Raw genomic sequence first — 14,217 nt, 5'->3', positions numbered from 1 at the left:
GCCAATTAGCAAATAAAGGTCACAATGGCGTAGACGTATAATAACTAAGTAGATCTTATATTTGTCAGTCATAGCTTGCTTATAAGTCAGAAAAATACTCTGACATTCACATTATTAAGTGCATTATAAGAGAGCCTGGATTACAAGCATGTTGATTACTTATTTCCATAGATGTTTATGACTGCATTTAACCTCTTCATTAAAACTAAACTGATTCAGTTAAGAATATTAAATTGAACCTCCTACCATTCAGCTATTTTCCACTTTTTTTCAGAAATACTTACTAATAATTTAATCCTGGATCTTTCTCTCTTTGACAATTATTCAAAAAATAGTTATTGAGTACTTAGCATATGCTAGCCCTGTTCTAGACACCAAGTGTACAGATGTGAATCCTACAAGGATCCTGTTCTCCTGAAGCTTATGTTCTTGTTTGAGGGGGTGGGGAACTATCAACAAAGAATAAACTAGGTAAACAAATACACAAGACAATTTCAGGCAATGATAAATGTTGTGAAGAAAACATAAAAGTGAAATGTTATAGAGACTGCTTTAGCTTGGGTGGTCAGAAAAGATATTTCTGAATATGACATTTGCAGTAAATATAAATGAAAAGCATTCCAAACAGTGGGAAGACAGGGAAGAGAAAGTCTGATATAAGTGATAGCTGATCAGAGTTAGCTCAAAATACCATGGAGAAACCTGGTAAACACTACATTAGCCAAGTGATAAAGGTCAACATCATCAGTGATGTCATGTGGGTATCAGGCAGCCCTTGACACACTGTGACAAGAGCAGCACTTCACCTTTCTGCTATTCTCTCCAAAAGTCCACATCCCCAATCTAATCATGAGAAAAACGACAAGCAAAACCAGATTGGGGAACATCCTGCATGATACCTGGACAATATTCCTCAAGAATGATAAGATCATGAAAAAGAAGGAGGTTGACAAACTGCACAAACCAAAGGAGATAGAGGAGACATGACAACTAAAGGCAATGTGGCACCCTTGACTGGTTCCTGGAACAGAAAGAAGGCATTCATAGAAAAATTGGTGAAATCCAAATAAAACCTGTAGTTGAGTTAATAATAATATATCAATGCTTGTTCAGAAGTAGCAAATGTAAGATATTAACAACAGAGGAAACCAGAAGAAAGGTAGATGAGTATTCTCCATACTACCTTTACAACGTTTCTGGAAATCTAAAATTATTAATATAAAGTAAAAGTTCATCTTAAAGAAAACTAATTCAAGAGAGCTTAACAATAGCTTATGTGTTCCATATACCCTATCTTATATAATCTTTATAAAAGTTATGAAAAGATATTATCTCCCCCACTTTAAAGGGAAGAAAAATGAGGTTTAGAAAGACTAAGTTCCTGAGCCAAGTTACAGAACAAGAAGGTGGCATTTCTTGTACCGTAACGCAAGTCAGTATAACTGTTAAGCTATGATGTTAACAACTATGTTACAGTCTTTCCTACACAGGAAGGATTTCCTTTATTTGCTACTATACAGGGACGAGTAATGACATAATTTATAAAGTGCTTCTAGATAATATCTTATTGATCATCACAACACCATTTGAGGCAATAAGGCTGGTGTTATTAGCCCCACTTTAACTAAATAGGTATTTAGTGTGAGAAGATTAAGAAGCTAGCAAAATAACGGAGATCTAAACCTAAGTCTTCTGATTGCAAATCCCATACGTTTTTCAAAACACTCTGCTACCTCGGGATAATGTTGCCTGAGGTTAATAAATGGCTGTGCTACTATATTTTTAGTTCCTTCCTTTCTGAAAATAAAGGCTGTCTGTGACTTCATGCAGGCTCTAGGGGAGATTAGCTTCTTTACAAGATGTAGGGAGGACAGTTAGAAGTAGCTGTCAACTCACTGTTGTACTCACTAATTACCCTAAACAAGACACTTTGTAGTTTTCTTGGCTTGCTATGATTTCCCTCTTATATTTCTGGTCTAGGTTCTAGTTCCAGCTCTGTCATTAGCACTGTGTTCAGGGTAAGTCTTCTACTCGTTCAGTGAATGTTTTTCCATCTCTAAATGTGGGGTAATGATACTTTTACCAATGTTCTCATGAGATTGAGTAAGCAGCACATCAGAAATGGAATGTACTTGAAAAATAGTAGAGAATTATGGAAAGAGGACAAAATTATTCTTCCTAAAATATTCCTAAAACAGTCTTCCTAAAATTTACCAAACGTGGTGTACTGTTTTTGTCCTGTGATGCTCTTAGTGATTTTCAAACTTCCCACAATTTTATAGCACTACCTACATTTATCTCAGTGTGATTTGGAAGAAAAATAATTGAATGTTTAAATAGGATGCACACTTCTCAGAGGTATAATGATAAAAAGTATGAATACTCAGAAGGAGCTGAAGAAAATTCTCTGCATAATAGAGCAATAATCAAACCTAATTACATAATACCATCGGAAGTGACCTATGCATTACACTGCTCTATGTAGAAAGGCAAGATCAATGTTTAGGTAGTTTCTGAAAGGTGAAAGTTTGTGAACATATATCACTACAAAGAAAGATAAGGTTTAAAGTATTAGTTCTTTCACTCTGATGATGGCTATGTATATCTCACCATTAACTGTGGTAACTTTAATGTTGTAGGAACTTTGGAATTAAAAAAAAAATTATAGGGATGCCTGGGTGACTCAATCAATTAAGCGTCTGCTTTCAGCTCAGGTCATGATCCCAGAGTTCTGGAATCGAGTCCTGCACTGGGCTCCCTGCTCAGCAGGGAGTCTGCTTCTCTCTCCTTTTCCCTGCCTCTGCACCTTTGCTCTTCTGCTCTCTCTCTCTTGCTCACTCACTCCCTCTCTCTCAAATAAACAAATACTTTATTTATTTTTTTTAAGATTTTATTTATTTATTTGACAGACAGAGATCACAAGTAGGCAGAGAGGCAGGCAGAGAGAGAGAGAGAGAGAGAGAGAGGGAAGCAGGCTCCCTGCGGAGCAGAGAGCCCGATGCGAGGCTCGATCCCAGGACCCTGAGATCATGACCCGAGCCGAAGGCAGCAGCCCAACCCACTGAGCCACCCAGGCGCCCCTAAACAAATACTTTAAAAAAAAAAATTCTAAAACGTTTTGGAGTTTGAGCTTATGCTTTGTTATCCCCGCCCAAGGCAACTACCAAATCCTAAATAGCAAGCTGATAAATCTGTGAGAAAAGATAGATTCAGTGAACATATAAAAAATAACATATTACAGCAGCAGGTGGGGGGGAAAGAAAGGCATTTACGGAGTTTAAGTAAAGGAAATTGAGAAGGCAAGATCATTTCTCCTGAAGGGCACCTCAAAGGATAAATTTAATGTAGGAAATTGGTACACAGATAAAAGGGGAACAAATGGGGGCACCGAAGTGACTCAGTTGTTAAGCATCTGCCTTTGGTTCAGGTCACGGTCCCCAGGTCCTGGAATTGAACCCTACATCAGGATCTCTGCTCAGCGGGAAGCCTGCTTTCCTTTTCCTACTCCCCTTCCTTGTGTTCCTATTCTCACTGTCTCTCTCTCTCTCTCTCTGTGTCAAATAAATAAATAGAACCCTTAAAAGGCGGGGAGGGATTAATGCCACCCTTCTAAACAAAAGGTTGGGGTGGTGAGTGTGGTTATTTTATTTTGTTTTGACTGAGGGTATCATGGGTTCAAAAGTTCCTAGGCTGTTGATTTATCCTAAAATTTTAAATCAGGTCAAAATAGGAATTAAATGATAGGGTCAGGGTACCTGGGTGTCTCAATCAGTTAAGCATCTGCCTTCAGCTAGGGTCATGATCCCAGGGTCTGGGACTGAGTCCCACATCAGGCTCCTGCTTAGCAGGGAGTCTGCTTCTCCTTCTCCCTCTGTTGCTTCTCTCTCCATCAAATAAATACATCAAAAAAAAAAAAAAATAGGGTCAATTAGGGATTTCTCTGGACAGAGAAGTCTAAAGAATTCAGCTTCTTGGGAATTGATACTTTTTTAATATCTTTTTTTAAATTGCTCCAGAAGAAAAAGCTCACATAAGATATCCAAGTTTAGGAGACATTAAATGCTTCCAGCTGATGCAGAAACACACAGATGGGATTAAAAAAGACCTTACAAGTCTGTGCAAGTGGGTAGAGAAGCAACATATGAGTTTTAACCCTGGCAAGAGAACAAAATATATTTAGGAATTTTAAAGATCACAAAGTATAAAAATGGAGGGCTCTAAGATATCAGTTAATTAATTCAACCATTTACTCAATAAATATTGAGTAGATCAGGCAGTACACTAATGTTAAGAAGGCAAAGATAAAAAGAGCGCATGGGTGGCTCCGTAGGTTAAGCATCTAACTCAGTTTCGGCCTGGGTCATAACCTCAGGGTGGTGAGATGGAGTCCCATTGTCAGCTCCACCCTTAGCCAGGAGCCTGCATTAGATTCTCTCTCTGTCCTTCCCCCTGTCCATGCATGCTCTCTCTCTCTCTCTCTCTAAAATCAATCAATCAATCTTTAAAAAAAAGAATGCAAAGATAAAGAACGTACAGATCAGAAGGGGAGACAAATTTATATGGGAGCTAAAATAGTTATTCATAGCATAAAGGAAAGTCCCTTGGCTCAAGGGGATTGAAGAAAATTTATCAGAGGTAACTTTTAAACAGTGAGTAGAAGTTAACAATGCGTAGAACAGAACAACAAGTAAAGAAAACAGCATGTGCAAAGGCCTGAGGCATGAGCACACAGGCCACTGTAGGTGGCATGACAAGTACAGGAAACCTGAGCAGGAATGCTGGATGAATTCAGCTAGAAAGGTAAGCAGGAGATTCGTCACATGGCATGCTAAAGAAGTGCAAGAGCAGCAAGCTCAGGTGTGTATTTTCAATAGCAGTGAACTTTTAGTTAATTGGCGAGAATGGAAGTGCAGTTAGAAGACTAGGCAATAACGCAGGCAAGAGACAATGAGCGCCTGAACATTGAACACTATTGTTAGGTAGTAGTAGAATGGATCTAAGAAAATTCAGAAGGTAAAAATGGTAAGACTTTGTAATATTTAGATGAAGGAGGAGAGAGGAGGTATTTAGATGTGTCTAGAAAACTTTTTCAACACTATGTGTACACAGTTGATGTATTCATCAAGATGGGGAATACAGAATGAATAAAATGTTTGGAAAATAAAGGTGAAATATATTGTGTCATCTGTTAAATGTGAGATTCCAGCAAAATACGCAAGTGAAAATGTAGTATACATGAACCTAGAATTCAGAGTTAGGGTAGAAATAGAGATCTATGAATCACCAGCTCATAATTGGGAGGTGAAGCCACGGATGTGAAGGTTACAGGGTCTTCACCCAGGATGAATGTTTTAATATAGAGAACCTGGGAAAAATAAATTGTTTCTTGAGGAAGTAAACCTGATAATTGTATGTGTTAGTTCAAAAGGCCATATATATATTGTAAATCACCAAAAAAGATATTAGAAAATACTGAACTTGAAAGAAAGAAAGAAAGAAAGAAAGAAAGAAAATAAGCAAAAAAACACCTATACACCATGAAGCTTAAAACTTGAATTACTATAAGTACAGTCATCATGCTTGAAGAAAAAAACAGAGTGTTTTTTTTTTTTAAATCAATTTGAAAAGGCAGGATGACTTCAGTATCAAGGTGTTCTGTTCACCTTGCAAAAAGAAAATTTATACTGGAGGACACATGACTAAAAAAAATCCAGAAATCATAAATGAATTGATAAGTTACTAATGGACTTCTCTACTAAATCTAGAAACAATAGATGGAGGAAGTAGTTTTTTTAAATTTGAGTGAAATAAATTAAAAATATAACTGCTCATTATGCTCTTTCCCTCACTTCATTATAATTCCCTTGAATGAAAGCATCACACTTAATTGTTTTCTATCTCATTTTCTATTAGTGTGTGGCACATATTATGAGCATAACACATTTTTTAAAGAAACAAATGGACAAATGAATAAGAAATAATTAATAGGATAAGGAATAAGTAATAGGAAGTTAAATTCAGAAGGGATAAGAAACTATATAATTATTCCAAGAAATAAATTTTGTGGAGAATATACATAATCCAGAGAGTTTAAACAAGTTTATGTATCACAATGTCACAGGAAGCTAAAGAGCAAAATTAAATTATATTTAACATTTAATTTTAGTGAAGCCATTGGTACCACTACTTTGGAAAATTCTACCTACTAAAGCTGAACATATATATACCTCATGACCCAGCTATTCTACTCCTAGGATATACACATACAGAAATATGTTCGTGTGTTCTTTAAAAAACATACGCAAAAGCATTCCTAGAAGCATTTTTCGTAATAGTCCCAGCTGGAAACAACCCAAAGTAATGAGAATGAACAAAATATAGCTACATGCCACAATACGAAATATGGAATAAAAGAGATACAACAAAAGAGTACACAATGTTTGCTTTTATTTATTTGTTTGTTTGTTTGTTTGTTTGACATAGAGAGAGCGCGCATAGAGGGAGACTGAGAGGGAGAAGCAGATTCCCCTCTAAGCAGGAGCCCGATGCAGGGCTCGATGCAGGGCTCCATCCCAGGACTCCTGACCTAGCTAAAGCAGACACTTAACTGACTGAGGCACCCAGGCACACCTCTTCTTGCTCTGAGTGCTGTTTATAAGGGTGTGTTTAGCTTGGAAAAATTCATTGCACTGTTTGCTCACAATGTATGCATATTTCTGAATGTATCTTATACTTCAGTCAAAACATTTACGTAAAATCAAGGAAAACAAAAATATTAGTAAAGCCAGGCAAACATTCAGTTTGCGACTTCTCCTGGCAAAGGACATTAATATAAATAAGCTATGGGCTTGCCCTGGTATAGCATTTCCCATGATATTAAGGGAAGGATCAGCAAACTGGATATGCAGTCCATTTTGCTAACATCTTCTACCCACTTTGAGGTCTTTTATTTAAAAAGAAAAAGAAAAATATCTAAATGTTTGAAAAACAAAAATAAAAAAAAGAAAGGTCCCAGAGCCTGACCATTGGAAAGGCAAAGCTAAATGATTTTCATAGCAATTAATTCCATGCACCCTTGAACTCTCATTTCAGAGGATCAGAGAAAACTTCCTTACTATGCTACATCCCTGCCCAAGTGGAATAGCTCAGCAGGTACTCTGCTCAACAAAGCAGAACTACATGCAAATGATTGAGTTTCTCTTCCAGGTGTTTAAATGAAGTTTCTGGAACTGACACAACCACTCTGATAGGGGAGGGAAAGCTAATGAAGAACATTTTTGTTTTCTTAAGACTAAGAAGATGTGTAGCAGAAAAGCCCATGGATACCTTGCTTTTTGGATTTTATTCTTAGTTGGCTTCTATCCCTGGTCTTCCCTCTGCCAAGATGCTCCCTGCTAACTGCTTCACTGGTCACTAGGCAGCTTCATGTTCTCTCAGAAAACAAAATAGTGCAAACACCTGCTAATTTAAATGTTTTTCCCCAACACAAATTAGGAAGTGGAATACTTGGCCTTAACTGAAATGAGGACAGAAGATGGTAAAATAAGAGTAGAATACAGAGATAATTAAAAAGTGTTAAGAAAAAAAAAGATTGAAAAAATGCAAGATTTTACAATCAAAACATGATTAAGCAACAGAAAGAGGACTTTACTGCTGTTCTCTTATTTCTTTTTCCATTTTATATTAATAGGACAACTATGATAAAGGGGGAAATAAAAGAATTCTTCAAATACAAATAGAAAACTGAGAAACCATATAATAATAGCATTAAGATATCCCCCAAGGTATGTAATTCTGGGCCATTATTGCATACCTTGGGTAGAAGGAAGTTACACAAAAGTGAATACTAATAACTCCAAGATACCTCCTAGGAAAACATTATTACTTAGTTCTAATGCAGGCCACCATGTCATTCAAGAAAATGTATATATAAAGTTAAGAAAGGCACTGTGTTAATCCTCTATCTACCTGAAACAAACACACTATATATTATATCTATTATTTGCCTCAAGTTTATATCTAAAAAATAAATTGTATCTAAAGTCATCTACCATACAATTAAAGTAAAAGAAGTAAATAGGAAAGCAGATAAATAATGCGCTAAACAAAATCCAGTGGCATGAGTCACTGGATTTTCCCCATTTCCCTTCCATTTGTGTGTATATTTCATTGCTCAATCTAATAAGATTCAACTATCCATGTCAGAAAACTCTTCCTCTATAGTACAGATTTATTAAAATCTATGAGAGAAGTTGGATTTCAACACCTAGCCAAAGATCAAAAACATCATTTTCCTTACAATTTCATCCTATTTAAGTTTCTGTGACTCACTTGTGAGAAATAGACCACCATTTTCCAAACATAGCATAACTTAGTACAAATGGAATTCAAGCCCAGGAATGTTGATCCAAATACTAATTAATAATGCGTTACATTCACATAGTAGTTTATCTTGTTTAATAAGTTTCTAGTCATCTCATAAAGAATTTCATGAGGAAAAAAGTGTTATTACCCCTAAATGTTAAAAAAAAGAAAAGGACAGATGTCCAAAGGCACACAAGATTAATAAAAAGTGGAGGTGATGATTGTTTTTAAGAAAGCCAGCATAAGTGACTCTTAATCTCACAAAACAAACTGAGGGTTGCTGGGGGGAGGGGGTTTGGGAGAAGGGGGTGGTATTATGGACATTGGGGAGGGTATGTGTTTTGGTGAGTGCTGTGAAGTGTGTAAACCTGGTGATTCACAGACCTGTACCCCTGGGGATAAAAATATATGTTTATAAAAAATAAAAAATTATATTAAAAAAAAAAAAAGAAAAGAAAGCCAGCATTTACTAAATAGCTATAGTGCTTCCTACAGGCAAACATGCTCTAGTCATTTTTCATTTAATGGCCCAGCTATGAATAGGATCCAGGACTGGCTTCTGTCTTAACACTCATTTTTTAAATTATATAAATCCAATTTAGTTAACATATACGGTACTATTAGTTTCAGGGGTAGAATTTGTGATTCATCGATTGCATACAACACACAAGTACCCTCCTTAAGGTCCATCACCCAGTTACCCCATCCCCCACCCACCTCCAGCAATCCTCAGTTTGTTTCCTCAAGTTAGGTGTCTCTTTTGGTTTGCCTCCCTCTCTGTTTTCATTTTATTTTTCCTTCTACCCACAGCTATTTTTATTTGCTGTCAGTAGTTCATCATCTGCCTCCAATGTCTATCAAAGACTTCCCTACAGCCCTATAGCTCTGTGGTGGCACAACAGAGAATATATATTTCAGGGATATCTTCCTGATGAATAATTATCATATGTAATACAACTCAGATTAGAAACACATTCTTTAATTCCGTTTCAGTACAAGACTGATTAAAAAAAAAAAACCCTCTGGCCAAAACTATAAAAATAGAAATCAAAGTGCGATCCATAAAGTCCTTTAGATTGCTTAAAAATATAAGTGACATAATGAAGAAAGAGTGAAACTATCGTCTTAAGTATTTCAATCTACCTTTGATAAAGGAAACATTCTAAATATAGCATCTTAGTAATGATAGTTTAATTGTTGCTCTTCCCAGAGTAGGGGGGTAAACTATTTGGCTTAATTCAACCAGCTTGAAAACACCTGCTTTAAGGTATGAATTTAGAGCTAAGGCTAAAGATAAGGCTATATAACTCAGATGTTCCTAAGGTTATAAACTCAGATGTTTATTCTAAGCAGGAAGCATGAATAGGCCAAATGTTAATCCACAGGGAGTGGTAAGGCACTCACACACCATAGAATACCTGCCCCACTTAAAAACATTCAAATCCAAAATGGCCAAAAAGAAGTCCTGATCTCTGCTCTAAAGTTCCAGCACAGATGTTTGTGTCAACCTATGAGTTCACTCTCCTCCATGTTTTCTATTTATAACATATGTGTAACTGACCTTAGAAAGGATTGGAAAGAGATAACGGATGTCCTTGGGCCTGAGGAGCCTACAATAAATGAATGGGAGTGAGGCAGATGCCACTCCAGGGCAGGATGTCTGTCTCATTATAATAGAAATAGCATGAGCTTTGGGGTTAGGATCCCAACACAAAATACTCCAATAACAGATTTTGAGTAGAAAAATTAACCTTACTTCAGCTACAAAATGGGAATAATAATTCCTACCCTAGAGGGTAAAATGAGGTTAAATTATTTAAAGTCAAATACTTTCCAGAATGTTCTTAGTGATCTCTCTCTATACAGCAAACTATTATCTAATCCCGTCCTTAAAATGCTTCTCCCTTATCTTCTTAGATGACAGTGAATACTAAATTTAAGTTGACATTATTTGATAGTGTTAACCTCTCTTCTGCACTCCAGATAACATAACTCAAGTTGAGTCTCAAACTAAACATATGGGAAATTGAACCTATTGCCCCCTTATACTCCCCCCCGCAACTCGTGTTTCTCCTCCAACATTCTCAGACTCACTGGCCTCAATATCCAGCTAATGAAAAATCTGAAGAATATCCTTGACACTTCCATTCCTTTATCCCTATCATTAGATAAAGTCTACTATTCTATTCATTAAATATTTCTCTAGTATGCACCCTTCTTCTTGTCCTTACTACTAAGACTAATCTAGAGGAGAAATTATTAGGGATAACTAATGAAGTGGTTGTAAGTACAAAGAAGAAGTCAAAGACAAAACTTTTTTTTTTTTTTTTAAAGATTCTATTTATTTATTTGACAGAGAGAGAGATCACAAGTAGGCAGAGAGGCAGGCAGAGAGAGAGGGGGAAGCAGGCTCCCCACGGAGCAGAGAGCCGGATGCGGAGCTCAATCCCAAGACCCTGGGATCATGACCCGAGCCGAAGGCAGAGGCTTAACCCACTGAGCCACCCAGGCGCCCCAAAGACAAAACTTTTTTGTCTAATACAATCTTTTCTCTATAGTATCATCAGAGGAATCCCTCTAAAATTCAAAAATGATCATCAATCCCCAATTTAAAATTTCAAGTGACTATTAATCCACACAAAATAAAACCCATATATATTTTTTTTATTATAGACAAGGATAATCTGACTTCAGCTTTTCTCTCTAGTCTCATTTCCTACCACTTATCTCACAGGCACCCTTTTCTCTAGCCACAGAGACTCTATAAGTGCCTTGAGCTATGTTCCAGTCTCCCCTTACATCTCTTGGGAAATGTCTACTCATCCCTCAAGCTATCTTGGAGTCTCATGTTCAGTTACACACAGATTTACTCATGTGCTCCAATAGTGCTTACATGGCACTAATCTAGCAAATATTAAACAATTAACATTTGCTATAGTTATTCATCAAAATACCTGTGTTTCTTATCAAATTATGAGCTCCTATTAGGGTCATAACTATGCCTTACTTCTTGCATCCCCCTAGGCCTCATATGGGAGCTGGCACAGAGTGACCAATGAATCAAGGACACCTCTCACCACTTTTTTTTTTTTAAGACTTATTTATTTGAGAGAGAAGGAGAGGGGAAGAGAGAATCCTTAAGCAGACTCTCCACTGAATGCAGAGCCCAATGCAGAGATCCATTCCAGGACCCTGAGATCACACCCTGAGCTGAAATCAACAGTTCGCCAGTTAACCAGCGAGACACCCAGGTGCCCCTATCTCTTACCATTGTAAAGACACCAGAAAACACTAAGGGTTACTGCCATAAGATAATTTACTTTTCCATGAGAAAAATATTCTAATTTTGGAAAAGGAAATCATAACTACAAGAAGCTAAGATACACTCATCCTTGAATGAAAATATTCTTCTTTAATTGTGTTCCCAATTAGGCTAACTAGATCTTCCTATGAACTGTTCTTCAGTATTCTAGCCTAGCCCTCATTTAAAAAGCCGATGATAGCAGTTACCACTTATATGTAAGTGTGTTGTTCAGTGCTAATTCCTATATATCTTGGGATGTTTTGGAAAATATCTGATTTCTAACTATATTCCCTGGCAGAAAACAAAACTTTAAGCAGAATGAAGGTAAAGATGTCCTGGATTTGACATGTTTTTCAGAAAGTTAAATTAATGTTCCTACATTAACCAATAATCAGATCTATCTGACTGAGGAAACAGAAATAACTTGGGTTAATGATCTTATTAAGTTTTGAGTATTCTGATATAATCGAGTATTTATACAGTAGGATTCAACTAAGACTACAAGAAAATACAAATACAAAGTAAAAATAAGTACCCACTCAAGTCCTCTGCTCTCTGGAATTTGTTAAATAATAATGTGTTAAATAAAATGGGCTAAAACTGGCAGAATACATTGGATCACTATAGGAATTGTAAAGAAAAGCATGGGTGGTAGGTTAAAAAATATTTCACCTTGAAAATGCACCACGGTGGGGTGCCTGGGTGACTTAGTCAGTTAAGCATTTGCCTTGGTCTTAGGTCATGGTCCCAGGGTCTTGGGATCAAACCCCACATTGGGCTCCCTGCTCAGCAGGGAGCCTGCTGCTTCCTCTGCTTGTATTCATTCCTTCTGTCAAATAAACAAATAAAATATTTTTTTAAGATTTTATTGTTTTATTTGAGAGAGAGTGAGAAAGCACAAGAAGGGGGAGACTCAGAAGGGGAAGCTGAATCAAATCCCCACTGAGCAGGGAGTCTGATGTGGAACTCAATCCCAGGACTCCAGGATTATGAAATAGGCTGAAGGCACTCACTTAACTAACTGAGCCACCCAGGCACCCATAAATAAAATATTTAAAAAGGAAAAGAAAAGGAAAGGAAAGAGAAAAGAAAAGAAAATATACCAGGTAAAAGAGAACTAAAAAATATGACATTAAAGCACTTGGTATTGCAAACTTAACATATCAAAATCTGAGCTCCTGATAGAGATTCCTGCTATTCCCACTCTTCACCAGTTCAGTAAATGGCAGTTCTTCCAGTTGTTCAGGCCAAAAATTTTGCCACCAACTTCTACTTCTCTTTCATCTCACATCCAGATTGTCAGTCTATTCTATCACTTTTACCAGAATTTGACTTCTTATCAATCTCTAGAAAGTCATCATGTCATTGCTTTGTTCAAATCATCCAACATATCTCTCTCCTTGCTATAACTCTCCTTGCTCACTCGGATCCAGCCACATGGACTTCTTTGGCTTTTCCCTCAAAAGCCAGGCATGTCCTTACCTTAGGCCATCCTGTTGCTGGCACCCTTCTAGATCCATGTCTGGCTCACTCTCTCACTTCCTCTTAGTCTTTACTCAAAAATCAACTTTTGAGTGAGAACTCTATCTAAAAGTCCCACCAACAATTTCACTCTTGATACATCATATCCACTTTTCCTGCTTTATCTTCTTCTTTTTATTTATCACTACTATACTTTATATAATAGTTATTTATCATGTTTCCTTTCTGCTTATTCCAATGGAATATAAGCCCCATGAAGTGACACGAAAGCTACCTGATACATATTTATTTAATTAATGAACATCAACCCAAATTAAAAATTTATATTAACTATCTGAACATCTTACACATAAACATACAAAAAGTTACACATAAACATATAATCTCCCACATGGGGGATTAAATACCAGGAATCTGTCTAGTTTGTTGAGTAAATTGATAAAAGGGCACAGATAAAGGGCACCAGATAACATTAACACAAAACTTCCTTCTCCCTTTTATCTCTCATTCCAGAATAGATTTTAGAACAGTTTCACCTATATATCTTGCAATTTACTAGTGAGTTTTACTTGACTCATATTACATGCTTACCAGAATGCAAACAGAAAGCTTCTGAACTCAAAACATAATGGCTGTAGTTGAAAGGTCAACTGTATATGCCTGCCTCGTAGCAGGTAACTTGTATTTAAAATCCAGATCCCTAGTTAACAAAGATTTTGCCTTATTCAAGGCATATGCAGAGCATGGATCATCTACATGCAGAGTATTCACTGTTTTGCTCCTGCCAATTTAAATACTCATGTCTCTAGGAATGGCTACAATCCACCCTAGTACATAAAATAAATTAGTATTCTTGCACTCTAGAGAAAAGTATGTGTTTAGCACCAAATGGAATCAGCAGATGACTAAATACTCTTTTTTTTTCCTGCCTTGCTTCTGTCATCAATACAACAGATGCACGATGCTGGAATGTGGACAACCCCCAGAAGGTTGGTGTTTTCCTCTAATGCACAAATAAACCATTCAAAAGTGCATTCCACATAGCATACCAGAGTCAGCAAGAACCT

General features: G+C 36.7%; 1 protein-coding gene across 3 annotated transcripts in view; it reads right to left on the bottom strand.

Moving 5' to 3' along the window:
• Nucleotides 1–14,217, bottom strand: part of CTNNA3 (catenin alpha 3) — a 1,821,555-nt gene that overhangs the window by 1,353,230 nt on the left and 454,108 nt on the right. The window lies entirely within an intron of this gene.

Source organism: Mustela putorius, unplaced genomic scaffold (assembly GCF_011764305.1).
Source record: "Mustela putorius furo isolate JIRA1106 unplaced genomic scaffold, ASM1176430v1.1 tig00003949_pilon_pilon_pilon, whole genome shotgun sequence".
NCBI classification, from domain to species: domain Eukaryota; kingdom Metazoa; phylum Chordata; class Mammalia; order Carnivora; family Mustelidae; genus Mustela; species Mustela putorius.
Note: the sequence above shows the minus strand (reverse complement) of the source record. Positions and strands in the feature narration are given on the sequence as shown.